Here is a 21,344-nt window from a genome sequence, read left to right as displayed (position 1 = left end):
GTTAACTAGTGACATTGTAAAAATAGAAGAATCAAATTAAATAATAAATTATAGTAGCATCATAGTGGGGCTAAAATTAAAATTTAATTATTATCTTATAATGAAAAAAAAGGCAACCTCAAAAGAACTAAATTAAAATTTAATTATTATCTTATAATGAAAAAAAAGGCAACCTCAAAAGAACTAAGTGAGTGGAAAACTGTTGTATTTTTTTTTTCTCTGAAAGGAAAATATACTTTAAACTAGTTACAAAAACTATTACGTCCCCTCTAACGAGGAGACTTCATACAAGCACATAATATGTTCTAAGTTTTGTACTTTTTATACATTTAGAATTTAGTTCATATACTTTTATTTTAAGAATTTATATTCTACTTTAAAATTTTAAAATTCAGGTCTAAATATTAATATTGTTAGATTTCTTTTGCTAAACTCACTAGTGTGGCATTCTAAAAAAAAACTCACTATTTAATCATATGACAAAATGTCATTATAATGGATCTGAATTTAAAAGAGGATGGTGTTAAAATTCTTAAACTTCATGTTAGTTTTTAATTAGAATAATGTATTTAGGCTAACTAATTACATTATAAATATTGGAATACCAAATTATGTTAAAAACTAAAATATAAAAATTAAATACCTAATTTGAGCGTAGTATAGGGACATAAATTGAAATTTGATCATTTTAAATAACTTAAAAAATAAAGACATAACTTTCATATCTCTTCCGAGAAAGATAACTTTCAATTGCCATAATTATTCAACTAATATATTTTAAATAGTTATAACTATTAAAGTAAGAGCTACAATTATTCAAGTAACATCCCTTGAATTATCATGAGTAGTCATAATTCTTGATCAATAATCATAAGACATAATTTTTTGATTAATTATGTAGCGGACCAAATTTGCCCAGCCCGTTACAAACAAAACAAAAACAAATAATAAATACAAAATCAAAAAAAGCCAAATATTAATAGTCCTTAAACAATCCGAAGCCCAAAATCCTTACTTAAACCCAAAACCCAATACATCAAGCCCAATAATACAGCCCCCCCCAAAAAAAGATCAAGCAGAAACCTTAAGGTCCACCTTGTGCCGCAACTAAGCCCCGGCCTCCATGCCTCCGTACTCCCAGCGTTTTGAGACCACGCCACACCCGTGCACGAGCGCCAAACACTCAAGTACTGCACACTAAACACAAAGAGACAACAGACGCAAGAAAATAAAAAAAAAATTGTATATTTTTATTATTTTCTTCTCTAGGCTATAAAGCCTTGTATTTTTTCAATTGTGAGGTTTTTACGAACACACAAATACAACAAAGATGTAATACCCCCTACCCGTATTCATTGCCAGAATAAGGTACGAGGTATTACCGGAGTTTACGATTTTTTTATATAATCAATATAGCCCCTGTATAAATATCTAACATTGCCTATAATATTAAATCGAGACCAAAAATAATCCACATCAACCAATCCAATTCAACATATTTTCAAGATAGGTTAACGCATATATATTCACGCATATTTATAAGATAACATCATCGCATACCAAACCCAAGATTTGTTAGCCATACCATTGGTTGACCTTACATTCGTTTCACAGAATCATTTACTTTATTAGCTTATACATGTCATTGATTTCCAAAATAAATTTTTATTTATATATCGAAATTCTGAGGTTGATAGTGTGATGTGTCTCCGACCAAATCCGACCTCCGAGCTCTTAACACTACAAAACAGGGGAAAAAGAAACAGGGTAAGCACTTTGTGCTTAGTAAGCTCATGTAACAAGAATTATACTTACCTAATATCTTCAATACAATACAATAAACATTCATATATCCATTCAATGCATTATTACCCTAATATGCACAACCTCAACATTCAAGTTAGTACAATAATTTCCATGTACCCATAATATATACCATGATTGATGAGCTCATCAATATCATAATTTCCATTTCCTTGTTATTTTTTCATATTTATCCCATTGAATTTATCGAAATTTCGATGGATTTTCAGAGGTACACTTTTAGTGTACAATTCTGGGTCCGTCAATTCATATTCATGTGCGCACATTTCCATTTCAGAGAGCACACTTCCGAACCTCAACCTTGCAATGGGATTACCGATTCGAGCTAAATCCTACAATATAAACTCATAGAGTATTGTCGGGATTACCAGTCCAGGCTAAATCCCCTGCAATGACAATTACTCTAATGAGCTTGGATTTGAATTACCAGTCTAGGCAAAATTCAGACCCTAATTCGAATTATCCATCTGGGCTAAATCCATTTTCCACATATTCTTCGAGAGGGCTATATCAGGATAGGATCACTCGTCCGGGCTAGTTCCTTTTTACCGTCAATTCCTTTTCAGAGATCTATTGAATTTTCCTTTCATTCAACCGAGATTTCTTCCCATTTTATCAAATATATCAATGTTTCATAAATTTCCATATAATGAACATTCAAATCATATTCATATCAATAAAATACAATCTCAAGCAATTTAAGAATATAATTCAAGTTACACGAACTTACCTTGATGCTTGTTCGTGTACAAAAATCTACTAATCCTGAACTTTTTCCTTTCCTTGATCTAGCTTCGTATTTGAATCTTCTGGATCTAAATAAATAAATTTAATTATCAATTTAATACATTTATGGTTCATATGCAACAATTTTTATAATTTTATTATTATTATTTATAGTTTATTCAAAGCTGTCTATTTGAGTCATAGTCACTAAATTATTTATAACTCGAGCTACGTAACTCTAAATTAAGATCCGTTAATTTTCCCTGAAACTAGACTCATACATATTATTACCATAAAATTTTCAGAATTTTTGGTGCAGCCAATAAGTTCAGTTTATTCTTTAAAGTCACCCTTATTCTACTGTCTGACAGTTCCAACCCTTCTTCACTAAAAATTAATTATCTCACGATCTGAAACTGGATAATATTCTGTTAATTTATCCTGAAAATAGACTCATTAGGGATTCTAAACATATAACTTTAAGCCTCTAATTATTTTTTCTCCAATTTTTGGTGATTTTGCAAAGTCAGAACAGGGGAACCCGAATTCATTCTGCCCTTGTCTCACAAAATTCATTATATCTCATAATTTACAATTCAATTGCTTACACCATTTCTTCTATAAGAAACTAGACTCAATAAGATTTAATTTCATATTTTTTTCATCTTCTAATTTGATTTATACAATTTATGGTGATGTTCCAAAGTTAGTCTACTGCTGCTGTCCAATATTGTTTTAGTGCAAGCTGTTTATTACCATTTTTTCCTTAAGCTTTTAATAAATAACAATTTCATCCCTACTTAATTAGCCTCTCAATTGAGCTGATTTTTCTCAATTAATACTTTATTCTATCACCTTAAACTAGTTTTCAACCTTTAAGAATAAAAAATTCAGCAATAGACTTTAATTCCAAATATTTTCACAATTAGGTCCTAAAAATCAATTTCTATTGAACTTACCTAATAAAATCATCTCATAAACAAATTAAAGCTTTAATTTCATTCTATTTCATCATAAACTTACAGCACTCAACCATGGTGACTTTTAATTTCATCCATGAAATCAAAAACTAATGAATTTAGTAGTAGGACCTAGTTGTAAAAGTCTTAGAAACACAAAAATTACAAAAAAAAGGCAAGGATTAACTCACTTGGTGCAAAAATTATGGAATACCAGCTTAGATAACCCTTATATGGCGTTTTTAGCTGCTGGAATTGAAGAGAAATGAAGAGAAATCTAGATATTTCCTATTTAGTCCTAGTTTTATTTAGTTAATTTTGCAATATTCTAATTTTGCCCTTAATTTATCAATTTTCCTGCTGATTTCATGCCCTTGCCGTCCAGCCCAAATAAATTTTGGGTCTAATTTCCTTTTAAATCCTCTCTCATTAGACACTTAAGCTATTTAATTATCTCATCCACTTTTACACCTTTTACAATTTAGTCCTTTTCATTTAATTAACTATCCAAACATTAAAATTTCCTAACGAAATTTTAATACCACATTACTAACATTTCATAAATATTTATAAAATTATTTTCAAGTCGGTTTTACGAGATATAGGTCCCGATACCTTATTTTACCCAATTTCTTCAATAATTTCTTTTTCTAACTAACCACTAAATCGGTAAAATTTTTCTATCAATATTTTCATACGATTTTCCTATCATATCAATTTTCATGCAAAAATATTGAAATAAATTTATCTTTAAATCGGATTTGTGGTTATGAAACCACTATTCCGATAATCTTAAATTTAGGCCATTACAAAAGAGATCAAATAGAAAAAAGCAGAAATCACGAATTGAAAAGGTGATTGTTTTAAATCTAGCGTCTCACTTATTTTTCTTTTTGCTTTTCTTCATGATTGATATTCGTTTTTTTTTTTAAAAAAAAGAGTAAAGAAAAGATACTTACCTTCATATTTGGCTCCTTCGAATCCTAGCCACTTCGTTGTAATCGAAGTTTAGGCGAGGACTTTGAAGCTTTAGAGCGAAACCTTGGATCCGCGGTTGGACGGAGCCAGATCAGGCTTTCGAGTGATGACCGTCGGCTAGATATGGAGGTCGAACGGCAGTCCAAAGGTCTCTCCTAATTCTGCCAAATGGGAAAGGGGATAGAAAAGCATTATAGTCTGATATGCTGAAACCCTAATGCTTGGGTATTTGGTTTGTGGCTCAAACCATTCATTTTTCCTTAAATTTTAAGCATACAAAGAAACGACGCCGTTTAGGACATTGAGGGTCCGCACATCAACCCAAATAGCAGCCCGGATCCGCGCCTTTTCATTATGAATGGGAAATTTGCGTGCTAGGTCCCCCATGTTCACGCGAGCCTTCGATTGTGCCTTATGCGCCTTGCTTTTTTTTTATTTGGGCTTGTAATTTGTGCTTTGTTGCAATATGATCCGCGCCTAAACACTGCGTTTTGGGAACTAAATTATTTTCAGTCTGAGTCCTCACGCATTTGTGTGCTTCGTATTTTGGTCCTCTGTTTGATTATTTTATTTATAAAATAGCCCATTCATCTTAATTGAATTTTAATTAGATCCCATTGACTTGCATAGTTCATTACCCTTTTTTAATTCGTTTAATTTTTTTATATACATGTGAATGCACACTTTTGAGTTTTCATGATGATTTTTTTCTTCTTTTACATAAAATCTTTATTTTTAATTTTTTATCGTATTATTTTAAAATATTTTTGTACAAATACTTTTTGAATATTCTTATATACTATTATACCTATAGAATTCATGATTAACTTAGTTTTCTTATTCTACATATATCATGATTAACTTAGTTTTCTTATTCTACATATATTATTAATTCCATATTACTTTATATACATGTTCTCTTTTGACTCTACTTGTACATTCTTAAACTTTATATATAACACGTTTTATTATACATTGTTGTTATTTGTTTTAAAAAAACTTCATGACGTATATGTCATTGAAATTATTTCTCTTTTATATGTATGTGGTCATTTTAAATAGATACTTCATCAAAAATACTTTGTGCATATAAGTGTGTTTTTTTGTCCATTATATATATAATTTATAATAAAATTAATTTAATTCTACATACATATTAAGTCCCATGCTAATTTATTTTATAAATCCTTTTGAATTTATCCGTATATATTTTTTTATGTATATGAGCCATTTTTTTTGAACGTATTGTCCTGTACATATTGTTTTGATTTAGAATCTCACATTTTAATCTTGTTTTTATATGTTTATACATTATTAAATTCTCCTTTATTGCATATTTCTTTAAATGTTTTTTTACATCTTGTGTATTATTCGACTTAAAATATTCGTTCTATAACACTTATTTAAAAGATTACATGTATCTCTAGCTTTTTAATCCATCCATTCGTGTATTGTACATTACGTGTTTATTATTATTTCAAACTAGTCGTATACCACATTTTCTTTATTTTCATTTTATTTCGCATATTTTGTATTGATTATATCATAATAGGTTTTGTACATTATTGTGGCACACTATCGTGTGTATTGTTTTATTTTGTTTTGTGCGATGTATTGTTATGTTATAATTTTTGCTTTGGTATAGTTGTATCAATTATTATTGATGCATGATTGATTGGATCATATTTTTAGGTTAATTTTAATTTAATTATTCATTTTGTTAGTTGATTAAATAAGACCCATTATCCTCATTCATCAAGTATTGTATCTTATGTGTGTATATTATCTCATGTCATAGTTTTCCACTTGGTTTACGAAATTTGGTTTTATAAGGTCTAAATCTTTAAGATCGATTTCGTTTTAGTTCAAGTCGCACTAACGCGTTTTAAGCTATTTTTGCAATTATTCATTTAAAAATTCTTTAAAACGAAGGCGGTGTTCGATATTTGACAATTCTCGGAATCGTGCCCTAACGTGCTGGGTTGTAATTTCTCGTTTGCTCAAAATAATCGAATGTCCCTTTAGAATTTCATTCATTATTCCTTTAAAATTCTTTAAAACGAAGGCGATGTTCGATATTTGGCAATTCACGGAATCGTGCCCTAACGTGTTGGGTTGCAATTTCTCGTTTGCTCAAAATAATTGAATGTCCCTTTAGAATTTCATTCATGCGTTTAAAAATTCTCCAAAACGAAGGCAATGTTCGATGTTTAGCAATTCGGGGAATCGTGCCCTATTGTGCTGGGTTGCGATCTCTTGTTTGTTCAAAATGATCGAAGATTCTTTTAGAATTTCACTCATACTCTCTAAATTCTAAAATAAGACAATGTCTGATATCTAGAAATTCGAGGAGTCGTGCCTTACTATGCTGGGTTTCAATTTTTTCGTTGGACTAAATAATTGGGCATCCTTTTACGGTTTTCAACATATAAATTTTTAGAAGTCAAAATTTATCATGTTTTCGAGGGCATAAAGGATCATGTCCTATCGTGTTGGATGTGGTGCTATATTCCTCTTAAGCAAGAGAATTTTGATGATCAACTCTGGTTATTCAAATGTTATTAAAAAGAACCACCTTTCAAAAAATATTTTTAAATCTTAGACATAAGGACATTATTTAATCGATTTGGTACCAACTTTGGGCGTAGTGAGGGTGTTAATCCTTCCTTATGCGTAACCGACTCCCGAACCCGTTTTCTTAAAAGTTCGTAGACCAAAATCGTTATTTTAGTAAACCAAAAATGTTTTATTAAAATAACCAAATCTTTAGGTGATCCGATCACACTAAAACAAAAAGATCGGTGGCGACTCCATGTTTTATTTTCAAAAAGTCGATTCCCCATTTTTTTCGTTAAATCTAAAATTTTGAAAGTTGGTTTCGACAAATTATACCTAGAATACAATAAATATTTAAAAATGTTCCAATATTTGGGTAGTTATTTCCAAAGCTGTCTCTCTTGGAATGTTTAAGGGAGTCTCGATTGGCACTGATGGGCTACAGATCTCTCATCTGCAATTTGCAGATGACTTGTCTCTGTTCTGCAGGTGACTAGCATTAAAAGAATCCTTGTATGCTTTGAGTTGGTTTCTGGCCTCAAGCTTGATTTAAAGAAGACTAGAATTTTTGGTGTCAACGTTGATGATTCTCACATACAAAGGTGGGCCTCGAATCTTAATTTCACTCCTGGTACCTTTCCCACTGATTATCTCGGCTTGCTACTAGGTTGTAGGAATAACTCGGCTTCCTTATGGTGTCCCATTATTGAACAGTTTCAGAACAGATTGGCTTATTGGAAATCAAAATTCCTTTCCACGGGGGGCAGACTGACACTCGTAAAGTCAGTTTTTTCCTGTCTTCCAATCTTCTATCTTTCTCTCTTTCAAATGCCTACTTCAGTCAACTCTCAACTCAACAATCTTATTGCAGAGTTTATTGGAGGGGCTACGCACAAAAGGGTGATTCATTGGGTAAAATAGGATCACTTATGTTAACCTAAGCTATATGACGGGCTAGGAATTATTGACTTGAAGGTTAAGAATGGCGCTCTCCTCAACAAGTGGCTTTGGAGATTTAGTATTGAGAAGAGTCACCTTTGGACTAGGGTCATGACAACCAAATACGAAAATTAATCGGCTCCGTTGCTTCCTGTTAATACTACTGCGGCTAATAAGTCGTGGATTTTGAGGAGCACCATCAAACCCCTCTTCTCTCCCTCTAACTCGTTTACTAAGGATATTAACCTTTATATTGGCGATGGCAAGCTTATTAAATTCTGGTTTGATATACGGATTGGGAGCACTCTGCTAGAACAAGCTTTCACTAGAATTTTTGCTTTGGCTCGCAAAAAGGTAGGCAATATCCATGAATTTGGTTCTCGAGTTGGCAACCATTGGCAGTGGTCTATTCCCCTCCGAAGGCCTCTATTTGACTGGGAACTCCAAGTCTGGGATGACTTTCAGCAAGCTTTAAACAGCTGTAATATTGGACTTGCCCCCCTTTGGCATTTTGAGGTGGTCACCTATTGCCAATGGCTTTTACAATCCCAAATATTTTTGTGATATGGTGGCTATGAGAGGGGCTCCCCCTGATGATATTGGAGACACCTTTGGTGAGGGTTGGTCCCCCCCAAAAGTATAATTTTTTATTTGGAAGCTGCTACATGGTAGAATTCCTACTAAGCTTAAACTTTTGAAAAAAGGCATCACCTCCTTGTCTTCTACTATTTGTGCTCTCTGTCTCGATGAGGAGGAATCGGTCCACCACCTCTTTGTTCGTGTAGGATCACTTGAAGAGTTTGGCAAAACTGGTGTGCTGCGCGGGGTATCCATCTTGTCTTGCCTAAGGATCCTCGTTGGTTGTTTAGTCTGTGGATCCATGCGTGTAATCATTTCCAGTCTGAGCCTGTGTGGAATATGTCTTTCTTTGCTATTGCTTGGACAATCTGGTTGCATCTTAATGAGGTTGTGTTTAACGCCAAACTGTGTGATCTTGATCAGTTCTATGACCTCACTGTTGTAAGAATCGGGTGGTGTTATGCTGAATGGCCAGGCTCCGTGGCTTCCACCTATGAGTTCCTGCTGTGTTCACCTTCTTTCAGTCCTCCATGTAAACCGAACATGAATATTTCAAATTGTCAATGGCGCCCTACTCCTCCTGGCTGCCTTAAATTTAACGTTGATGGGGCTATTAGTGGCTAGTCTGGGGACGCTGTTATTAGAGGAATCATCAGGGAGGAAAAGGGTGTATCTCTTGTTACTTTTTTCAAAGAGCATTGGGATATTGGATATTTTGCCTCAGCTGAATCCTTGGCAATCAAGGAAGCATGTTTTATTTTTTGTGCTTCAAGTTGGGTGCGCAATTTTAGCTTAATCATTGAATCCGACTACAACAATGCAATCAGCTGGCATCCAAAGCATGATTCAAGCCTGCCTAAGACAATGCTCATGTTTAACATTGACTTTTAGCTCGGAAGCCAATAAGTTGTTGATCAGTTGGAAAGATTGTAATTTTTTGAAAATTTCGAAGCATATTCTCGATTGGTAAAGGTGAAAAGTTGAATCATAAAATTATGGTTTTACATTATAATCTATGAGACCTTTACAACGGTATATCATATACTCAAAATGGTTGAGTAATGAATGAGAAATTGATATTCAAAGTAAATTACTTGTGAATATTTGTTGAGAAAGAAAAGCTTAAATCTCATATTGGTTAAATTCCAAATGTGAGTTGTGTGTATATCTAAACACCCACTTAAAAGGCAAATGAATGATTAAATTTGAAACTTTCCCTTGCATATAAGGGGTGTAGATCCAAACCCATTGGGGTTGGGGTGCATTTGCACAACGTGGGTAACGAGAAATGTCTAAACTGGTCTGGATCATAGTAGACTGTGAATATTTTAACCTAACACGAAAGTTATTTTTTCTCAGCAATAATATAGAATCTAGTTTTAAGATCATATTTATTTTGATTTTATTTGATTCCAATCAATTTGATTTAATGGCTCTTTTAATGTAGATTTTGTATTTTTATTCATGGAAATTTCTAAAATTCTTCCATATTAAATGCCTATAAAAGCCTTAAGTCCTCAAAATTTTTTAACTCTCTCACACGAATTTATTTTGCTCAGGAAAATTCTTCTCGTTTTTTTTCTTCATATTTTCCAACGTTTCGGTGATAGAAGAAGATAATGTTTGTTCGTTGATCACTACAGAGGTACTACTGCTTCGATCATCTTGTTGTTATATCTTGGGAGATAGTTGACCAACATTTCTTCAAGTAGCATAGGAGCAGCCGAATCTGTCTTAAGTAAACTGTGTAAAACAGACCTTAACATCTAGTAAAAATTGATTCTTTTATTCGATTTTTAATTTTCATTATCTTATTTATTTTCATATCTAATATTTTAAATATAAATTATTTTTTTTATAAATATTTATATATTTATATATACATTTATTTGCTAAAGATGTTTTGTCAGTTGGGTGCACAATTTTAGCTTAATCATTGAATCCGACTACAACAGTGCAATCTGCTGGCATCCAAAGCATGATTTAAGCCTGCCTAAGACAATGCTCATGTATTAACATTGACTTCTAGCTCATCCCTAGAGAAGACAATAACTTGTTGTCGGTTGGCTAAATCTGACATTGGTCGCGTTGAGGATCTACTCGTGATGGCTGCCCTTTGAGCTGGGTTCTGTGATATGGCTATCAATTCTGGCTCCTGGTCTGTTGGCTATTGCTGGCTCCATTTTTCCTGTTTCTTTTATCAGCTCTTGTTATTTTTGTTTCAGCCTGGTCTATTGTATGCGACTCGTTTGCTGGCGGATGCTCGCAGAACTCCAGTTCCCGATGCTTGTTAAAATATATAAAATCTTCACCTTTCAAAATAAATATTTATTCAAATATCATCTTCTTACAAGGACTCTGCAAATCAAATATCGTCTCATACTTAAACAGATTTGCATTACACAAAATTTAATGTTGTTACCATTTTGATGTTCTATTTTTGTTAGGGATGACCTTTTAGTTTTCTTTTGTAAAAATAAAAATAAAGAAAGGAAAAAGGTGATTGGTGGGGCGTGGCTCTCACCATGTTGCCATGGTCATCCTTGAGAGAGAGAGAGAGTTGAGGGGAGAGTGGCACAAGGGAGCAGAAGCAGTGAAGAAAGAGAAAAGAAAGGAGGAGAAGAAAAAAGCTTGGCATTGTAGGTTATATTATGTTTTTATTTAACTTAAATGTGATGATTTTATGAATATGATATATATTTTAGAAAATGTGTTTGAGATTTTATTTGTTCTTTTTTTCATGTTTTAATCTTAATACCTTATTTATTACTTTTTTTTAATGAAAGGAAAAAAATGAGATAGACTGAACTTTCCATGGAAAAGAAGCACAAATTATTTTTAGGTTGATTTGCATAGGCACTTGGGTTTAATTGTATATCATTGGATGAGATTTGTGTTCAACCCTTTAGAATTGATTATCAATATGAATTCTCGGTTACTGTTGGATCAGATAAACATGTATAGCCAATATTTGAGCCACTATTAATTTTATAATCAATTCAAATTACTTTTTTCATAATTTTTTTTATGATTCGTAGAATGCTTTTATTGTACATCACACCAAATAATCCATACAATCTTATCCACCCTATAAAGATATGTCATGGTTGGAACATAAAATACTGCCCAAAGATTACCTATGACCCTTTTGAAAAGAATTTAGTATAATCTTCTTGAGACTTCAATTTTGCAAGATAATAATCATTTCTCTTAGCCCATCAAATGAAACGGCTGAGATGACTTCCAGAGAGCATATGTTGTATTTAATAGTGTGTTGAAACCAGTTCTTCTCCCATAGAGTTTAATCACAACCATAGGGGACATACTTTCCTCCATCAGTTGGTGGATCCTTCCACAAAACCGGTTAGTACTTCACCATTCAAAAATTTAATATCTTAATCTTAAACTCCCTCATCGTTGTCCTTTTTGTTTCCCTAGACTCTTAAGGAGTTTGTTTTTAAAAGACATAGGTTCTCTTACATCGATGGAATCTATAACCACATCCTTTCCGCCAACTAGGTCCCCATCTCGTTGTCGGACCTTGTCGGTAACTCTTCCACTATCCTCGGGGCCGGAGGTGACCAGGACCACCGAACATTGACACATAAAGAAACTTTATACATTTACCTTTAGTAACCAATCCCAATTGAATCCCAGAATTTTGTACACTAAGCATAACTTCGTTTTCGTTCCAACATAGACACCTATATAATTTATCTTCTTTCTTTTTTAACCTTTTGAATACACGATTAATTTCCTCACAGCTTCTGTCGAAAAGTAGGTTCACCGCCTAATTCTCACTAAATTTTTATTGCAATCATCATATTATTTGAAGTCAAAAGCAACATAATGTGTTTTAACGAAACAACTAAAAAAAGCATTTAATAGTTAAATATTATCTTAGTATTTATTTTGCAATGACCTAAAAAATATTAAAAGATCCTAAACGAATCCTAAAGTGACACCAACCTTGATATTCATCAAGATATTTAAGGAATCTCCTTGGGTCTATTCCCTTTTCTCACCTGATCTGGATTTCTCATATTTCTTCCCTATTTACTATATAAGGACTTCCAATTTATCACAGTGATTGCTACTTTTCCTTTACCATTGTCTTGCCACCTTTCTTATATTCCTTTTAAACTAGTTGGATTTTACAATTATTGTTAATAGATCTCATGTTGGAATTTTCATATCAACAGTCATCCAACATTAACAAGAAAACAAAGGAAACCTGAAAAAGAGAAGATCCCAGTAAGTATTGAGATGGGGTCTGATTCTAGTAACATCTCTTCTTAAGGGTTTAAAGATCAATGAATGCCCAAAATAAAATACAACACAAGTTCTAAGAAGCAAATAATCAAACACCTGAAGGAGGAACAGAAAAAAAGAAAATAAAAGAAAAGAAGTAGGGTTTTTATAGATTTTGTAACGTTCGGTTAATAATATGGTTACGAAATTAAAACAGAATAATATAAGTTTAATTTTTAAAACATAATAATTGATATTAGACTGAATTTAATTAAATGACATTTTAAAATTATTTTGAAAATATAAATACTATAGTAGTAGATTGTGTGAATTTCTATTTTTATATACAGTTTCTAACTTAATTTTAATTATTAATTAGTGAATGTAGATTGTTAATTAAATTTAAATATTGTGATTGTTAAATAAATTATTGTAACATTATTTATATTTTTAAATATCTATTTTAATTTTATTAGTGTATTTAATTTGTAAAATAGTGATAAACTTAAAAGGCTTTTTAAACCGGTTTTAAAATTTACGGTGATTTATTATCTATAATTGTAAGTTGAATTATTGAATACAAACCAATTGGGAGGGACCTATTATAAAAATATAACTTACAAAACACCATTAAAATTATATAAAAAAGGCGGAGGGATTGATACTACAATTTTTCCTTCAAAAAATGATTGGTTTCTTGTCATAACTCAATTTTTTTGTAGGTGAAAACACTAGAAGCTTAATAACCTTGCAATATATATATATATATATATATATATATATATATATATATTATCACTTGATAAAAAATACCGCTCACATGTGATTAAAATATATTATAATAATGAATCTTATGTGATTGCCTGATAGTTAAGGGTCTTTATCGTCCTAGGTGTGACCTGAGTTCAAGTCATGCTATTCACGTTTGTTATTCGAGTTTTGTCATATTATTGTAATTCACCAAAAATATATATTTTATTTATTACAATTCCAGAATAGTTAATTGAACTATTCAATTACAAACTAGTATATATCTAAACAACTTTAATATAAAGATCAAACCCGTGAGACGAAAACCTAAAACATGCACTCCTTATATAATTGGTAATATTCTAACTCTCTCTTTTTAGTTACCAATATATTTGGCTGAATTTAGAAAAAAAAAAAAAAAACCCTTAATGTGTCTGCAAGTTATACCAATGTAATGTTGAGACGTGTGAGAATATTGCTCCCAAAAGCCATAATTAAGCATTTTAGCCACCAAATATCTGTTTGGTAGATGGGGAATCATAACCTTTATCCATGGATTGCCTCCATAGTACCTCCTCCATTCTAGAAGCTAAAACTTGTTGCCTTCACATTGGTTCTGACTTTTATCTCCAATATACATTGAGAAACTATAATGAAAAACGAAAACTATAAAAGGGTTTGTCCCTTTGTCTAAAAAAAGTGCATCTAGAAGGTCAAAGATATCTGTTGATCCATTTCTTTTTCATCCTTTTCACCCACCTTAATTTTGATTAATCTTATAAATTATGTGCAGTCAACAGTAGTTTTGTGAAAATCTTACTTAGGCAAATGAAATTCATTTTTGAATCACAGTTCCTACTTAATACACTAGGTTCGTGCAATTGCATATGTATCACAATATATGATTATTATGATGTACACAGTGAAACTTTTAAGTATGGGTTATAAATATTTTATTGCTATAGAAGTGCATGTCTATTAGAATAAGAAATTTGATATATTATAGTATTCTAATGTCTAAGTAAAATTTTATATAATATGTATATATTATTTTATGTCTATAAATATAAATTTTGAAGAAGTGTTATAAATATTCTCATTTACTATTCTATTTTTATTCTTTTACTTTTTTATTATTTATTTCATAACAACATGTGTTTTAAAATTATATTTAAAAGTAATAAATAGAACCTTCAACAAATTTAGGAAAGAAAAACATGTAATCTAGATACCAAACAAAAACTATAACCATTGCTCTAATCAAGTTTTGATAATAATTCTTTTTGATTTTTTTTTGTATTCTTCATATCCATTTTACGGTTCATATTTAGAGGTGTGGTTGACCCTCCCAATAATATCGTCTTCAAAGTTCAAACCTACATTCTCCCCTTAGAAGTGTAATGTGTCTTACCATTACACCAACCACCTATTGGTAATAATTCTTATTGATTTTAAATGATCTTGTCTTATATAATTAACCATGTAATTAAATAGTTGTTTTCAATTTTTAGATGATTTATATAAATATAAGATCTATTAAGTTAGTAGTGGAAACTAAAGAAACTTGTGTTGAAGCTTCTGATTAACAATAGTCCTAATTTCAATTTTTAGATAATCCCTACTATTACTATAAAAAATGTACGATAAACTACATTCAAAGTCACTCTAAAATAGGAAAAATAGGAATTAGTCTCTCTAAAATTATTTTTCAATTTAGTCACTTTAATTAAAATAATTGTGTGAATTAGTTGTTGTCGTTAAAATTTTTGTTAATCACTAATGGATTAGGTTTATCAGCAAGCTTTTCTCAACTGAAAACTTTAGTCTCCCCTTTGTGTCGTCGACGTCTTCGCTGCCTAAGCTCTAGCACCGTTGCTCGGCCTCCAATTACCTTCTCCGATCGCGCTCACTTTTGTTGTCCCCTTCTCTTTTTATTTTTCATTTTTTGTTTTTAAAACCCTTGGCTGTCTCTACCCAACTCACCGCCGCCACAAGTCTCATTCTCTAAGTTTTTGGGACTCTTCAAAATAAGGGAATATATATATTTATTTTCGATTGTGCCTTTTTGGTTATTGGCTCAATGTTGCTGTTGTTGGGGTATGATAATAGGTACAAGGACTTCAATGGGTGGGGCAATGGTTCACGATAATGGTGACGGTTTGGGAAGCGGTGAATTGGGAAAGATAATAAAGGAATTCTTAAAAGCCATGTTCTTCCTTTTATTGTTTTTGTTTCTTAAAAGATTGAGACTAATGTTGAACACAACGGTGACTATCTTCTTCTTAATGTTGTTGGGTCTAAGCATATTGGTACTACAATTGTTTAAACATTTATCCCGAAAACTTTGAAATTTAAGAGGATGGGCCGAAACAAAGCCGGTGTCATAACACGAAATCTCCGTGTTGCAAAACCAAACACAGGTTCATAAAATTAAGTAATTCAGCTCGACGTCGGGAGACAACCCCTCTATGTCGAGACAGAGAAGTCAATTTACCCTAGAATTCAAAATTCCAAGGCGTGTCGTGACATCGAACCTCGATTCGCGACATTAGTATCTTGCCAGAGGTGTCGTGACATGGAACCCTTATGTTGTGACATCAATGCAATTTTCTACAAGGTCGACTCGGACCATCGCACAACCCAGCGGTTTTAACCTTTATTTTACCCTGTTTTTGACCTAAAAACACTAATTTTTTTTAAACTTAAACAATTTTAATCTATTTCTAACTTCCTTCTAATTCTAAAACCTCCCAAACTCTTCTTTTTCTTCTTTTTTTTTCTTGTATTGTGCAGTGTCAAAAGTATCACACCAACAAGGTAGTTACAACACACCTTTATGAGGAATCACGAACTTCTAAACCGAGGTTAAGGATTTCTATCTTTACTATTTTATTGCATCGTTCTTTTGTTTATCGAAATATATTATTTGATTTTAATTAAGTCTTCTAGTTTAAAGATCATTGAAAATGCCTCCTAAAAAGTCTAGAAGAACTATTGAACAAAAAGCACTATTGGTTTTGGATCCCTTGAAATTTCAAAACCCAAATGCCGAAAAATATTTTCTAGAGTTATAAGGCAATACATTTATTCAAGAAAGTGAGAAGGCCCGTCAGAACAGCAAATGCGGGAAGATCTACTAAAAATGTAAAATGTGAGACCTCAATGGGGAAGCTTGCTATACTGGATGTACGTCATGGATTAAGATCTAAAGAACAGCGTGAATGACACGATAAATTGCATGTATGCATAAGCGAGGTATATCTGAAAGGCATGGATCTCTGGATTAATAAAGGAATTCGCCAAGGACGACGCAAATTATGGCCAAAAGTATGTAAACCAAGTCCGCCAAAGAGGCAGCACATATTATGAGAGTAGCAAGTGGCAACAAATGATCCAATGGAACCCGGACAATAAGATTCGTAAGTAAGGGTCTGCAATGGATGAAATAAGCCCGTTGGCTACCTAGCTGATAATAATTTGCCACAAATAGCGAAGAACGAGTAAGAAGGTAAAGCCGGGGTATGACAAAATTAGGTCGCCCTATCATGTGATCAATATCATGAAGGAAGGCACTTGTGTCTTATAAAAATATTAGAGTTGGGACAGCTAGAGGTTGTAAGAGAAATAGAGAGGCAAAAACATCTCAGGCAAGCTCTGTAATATACCAAAAGGAAACAAGGAGTTGAAATCTTTGCCCAAAACTTATTTATTATCGTTCTCTTGCAAATTGGCTATATAATATTATTTAGCAGATTCTCACTAAGTTCATCAGAACTTATAGGTTTACTGCTGAATTGCAGGATAAAGTGTGACAAGAGAGGTAAACGAAGGGAACAAGCTAGCCATCGTCTAATTAGTGTAGCATAGAAGAAGTTAAAAGTATATGTAGAGTGGCACCTATAGAGGCCTCGTTTTAGGGGGTTAAGGCTAACATAATAGTTGTGGGATTAAATGTAAACAATGAAACTAAGCACAGAAACTAAGGTCATAAGAAAACATTATGGAATTTCTTTAGTGTTTGATGTTAGTGGTAATTAGGCCAATGTGTTAAGGTGGCTATTATATGTAATTGAATTTATTATGGGTGTATAGTGAAATCAAATGGGTTCTTGTAGAATCTGGTACCCAGATCCAGCGATCAGGTCGAGTATGGGATGTTACAGTATTAGTGTCATATTTTTTATTAGCAAGGGATATGATATGTATGTGAATTTCAAGTTGATTTAATATTAAATAAGTGAATGTTTGATGTTTGATATGTTTTCTTGAAATGCCAAATGAAAAATGATGTTTCTATTGACTTGTTGATATGTTTTGGAAGTTGACTATTTTAAAATGATATGTTTTAATTGTTACTAGCCCTATTAAATAATAATGGATAGTTCTTGGGTATAGTTGACATGCCATAGGATATGTAAAGCTCTTTTAAGAATTTTGTATTTATGAGTTAGTCTAATATGCATGAGAGATTCATTTTGTAGCGCTTTGCACGATTCTTAAGGAACAGTTGGTTAAGTCATGTTATACACGCACTAGAGATTTGTTAAATTATGTACCTTACTATTGTGCTTATTCACTGCTTTTCAAGGATTTGATTTGATATACATGTATCCATTTACGATTCAAAGCTCAATTAATAAGGATAATGCTCTAATAAGAAATTATAATGGAATTTGATATGTGAAATTTATTAGTGAATGCTCATGTTGGTTTAAATGGTGCAACGAAACTAAATATGCTATTGTGCTTGTTGTGAAAAGTGGAAATGTTATGGTTTTAATGTATATGCTAGATGATATAATGTTTTAAATGGCCTTTTTATTATGTTTAATGATGATGTAACATTGTGAAATGATATATGTTTATTATGCTTCAATTTTAGCTTATTCATGAGGTTTATTAGATATGCATCATTGAGCTTTATTAGAAAAGCTTAGCATGTGGATTTGTGTACAAGTTTAGGAAGATTGAGAGTGTTTCGTGAAATTAAGTAATAGCATTTCAGAGCTCTCAATTGATATTTTGCCTTTATGATGACACTTTGAAGTTTTTCTTAGTTTTGGGCATGTACCTAAACATAGGAGATTAGTTTAGGTATTATTTATATCTTATTGGTATGTCAAATTTATTGGTACTTGTTTGGAATTATGCTAGTATGTTTTGGTATGTGTTTTGGAACGTGTGTTGCAATTTTTGGCCTAAAACCTAGAAATACAATATGAGGTATCGATATCAATATCTCATACCAAGGTATTGGAATCTCATAGTGGGTATCGATACCCAGAGCTCAAGTTTTGGTATTTTCGAGGTCAATAGCCAAAATTTTGAAACAATGAAGGCTTGTATCGGTACATAGACTTGAAAAGTATTGATACATGCTCTCAACTATCAATACATCCCTGTTGGGTATCAGAAAAGGGAAACATCGAAGCCAAATTGTTGAAAAATTATCCCAAGTTCTTGTACATAGGACCCAAGTATTCGTACCTAGTCCACTGCTTGTGTTTTTTAGGCCCCAAATATTGTTCTAAGGATCATTTGAACCCGATTTTCATTCATGTTAACCTATAAACACCCAAACATTCATATATCATGTTTCAAACTCAATTTAAAATGCTTACATTTTAAATGTTTGATTTTTTTGAGTCAATTCGATGTAGAATGTGGCATTCTATATATGATTGTCTTTCGAGTCGAGTGTAGGGTGTAACATTAATCATATTCATCAATATAATTTTCATGATCGAGTATTAACATGATTTGCATATTTAGAACAAAAAACAATGTATCATATGTGAATTTGAAACTACAAACTTTAGATATACCATGTCGTAAAACACCTATATCATCAATAAGATTCCGCATCACATCTGTAACAGCCATAATCTACAATATAATAGTTGCAACATTGAAAAATGATATTGCAATGTTCTTGTAATGCCATTTCTCTTCATATTTGCAATGAAATGTTGTAGTTAGAATTATATATATTCAAATTTGTTATAAAAATAATGTATGAAGAAAATAAGTTCAAAAGGAGAGTTATTTATTCATTTTAGAAGAAAATGTCAAGAAAAATGCAGATAATGTGAAATATATAATTAGTAAATATGACTATATCTTGAAAAATGTTCATGGGAATCTCTAACTTTTAAGTTGTGTAATAAGTATAGAACTTCATATTTCTTACTTTTTATTGAGTTTTTATGAGTTTTCGAGTTCTTCAAAGAACAAATGAAACAATGATAATGCAGAGATTGAGTTGCACTATTCTTTCTCTTAAACTTGCCAACATCCTATTATTGTTTTCAGTTTCTTATGTAACTTTTGAGTTTATCTAATATATAGACAAGGATAACTCCTCATAGTTTATAAATAATGAACTTATTAGTTAGTTAAATAATGTTGTAAGTTTATTTTACTCTAAATTTAATCAAGGTAAATTAATTCAATTATGATAATTAAAAATTAAGGTATTTCACAATAAATGTGATTACATGATAATACTAGGTTAAGATTTATAAGTACGTTGTTTTAGAAAGAAATATGTAATGTTAAAATAACTTCACATTTGCAACAACCGTAGTGTTGTAAAAAGTGGTGATGAAAATAGTAACAAGTATGATAAATCGTTTTAAAGCTTAAAATAGTACCACTTTTCTTAATTGCGTTCAAATATACAACGAAACAAATTCTATTGAAGGAAGTATTTTAAGGATTGAACCCACTAAGAGATAAAAAAAATCAACCAAATAAATTAGAGAAAATGGACACAACTTAATTAATTAAACTAAATTAAATAATAAATCTAAGAACTAACTAAGACCAACAAAACGACTAAAATGAAGTCTAACTTATATAATCTATTAACTCTAACTAGGAACATAAAAATAAAATCTTAAGTAATTACTAAGCGAATTTAGAGAGGTGTTCAGGTTAAGAAACCTTTAGTTGATGGAATTTAATAATTTATTTCGATTATTGACAGATCTAGGTTTCATAACTAAGATGGTCATCAAGGTGCAAATGTCACGGGCCGCGATTCAAAGCCTGTGAACAAAGCATAAAAAACATCTCATGGAGGTCTACATATTAAATGTGGCTCATTTGACAAATTTGAATTGGCCCAATTCGAATAACAAGTGAAAAATTCTATCTAATTGAAGCCTTTGTGACCCAACGAAACACTTATGGTAAATTAGGGCTACCTTGGTAAACAGGGAAAGTAATTTTAAAAGTAATCTAATAAGATTTGATTTTGTAATCTTGGGAATTATGTAAATCCCGTTATTGTAAATAGGCTTCGATCTTACCCGTCGATGTAACTTAAACTATATTATCGGTTTTTAGGGAGCTCAACTATAAATAGAGAGCCTCCCCCTCATTTGTAATCATCCATTGTGTTTCATTCTTTAGTAGTGAATACTAAATTGAGAGCATTTACTCTAACACCTTGTGTGCATTACTCTAAATTGAGATTTTTTTCTTTAAGATTGCTTTCGATAGATTTTGGTGCCTTAGAGAAATTTTATGAGAATTCTTACTTTACGAGAGTTAGGCTGACTTAGGTGCATTTGAAATAAAGAAAATGCCTAAGTCCGCATGGATTGCTAGACGAAAAGTCTAGCACCGTGACATAAGTATCTTGATTTTGTGTATAGTTTAAAGTGTCTAGAGAATTCCTAAGTTTATTTATATATTGTATGAATTAATTAAACCATTGGCTATCATTATCAGCAAATACCACTACCTAAGTTGGTGTATATCTTAGTAAGTCGAATA

This window comes from Gossypium arboreum, chromosome 9, assembly GCF_025698485.1.
Source record: "Gossypium arboreum isolate Shixiya-1 chromosome 9, ASM2569848v2, whole genome shotgun sequence".
NCBI lineage: Eukaryota > Viridiplantae > Streptophyta > Magnoliopsida > Malvales > Malvaceae > Gossypium > Gossypium arboreum.
The sequence above is the reverse complement of the archived record's forward strand: the minus strand, read 5'-3'. Positions refer to the sequence as shown.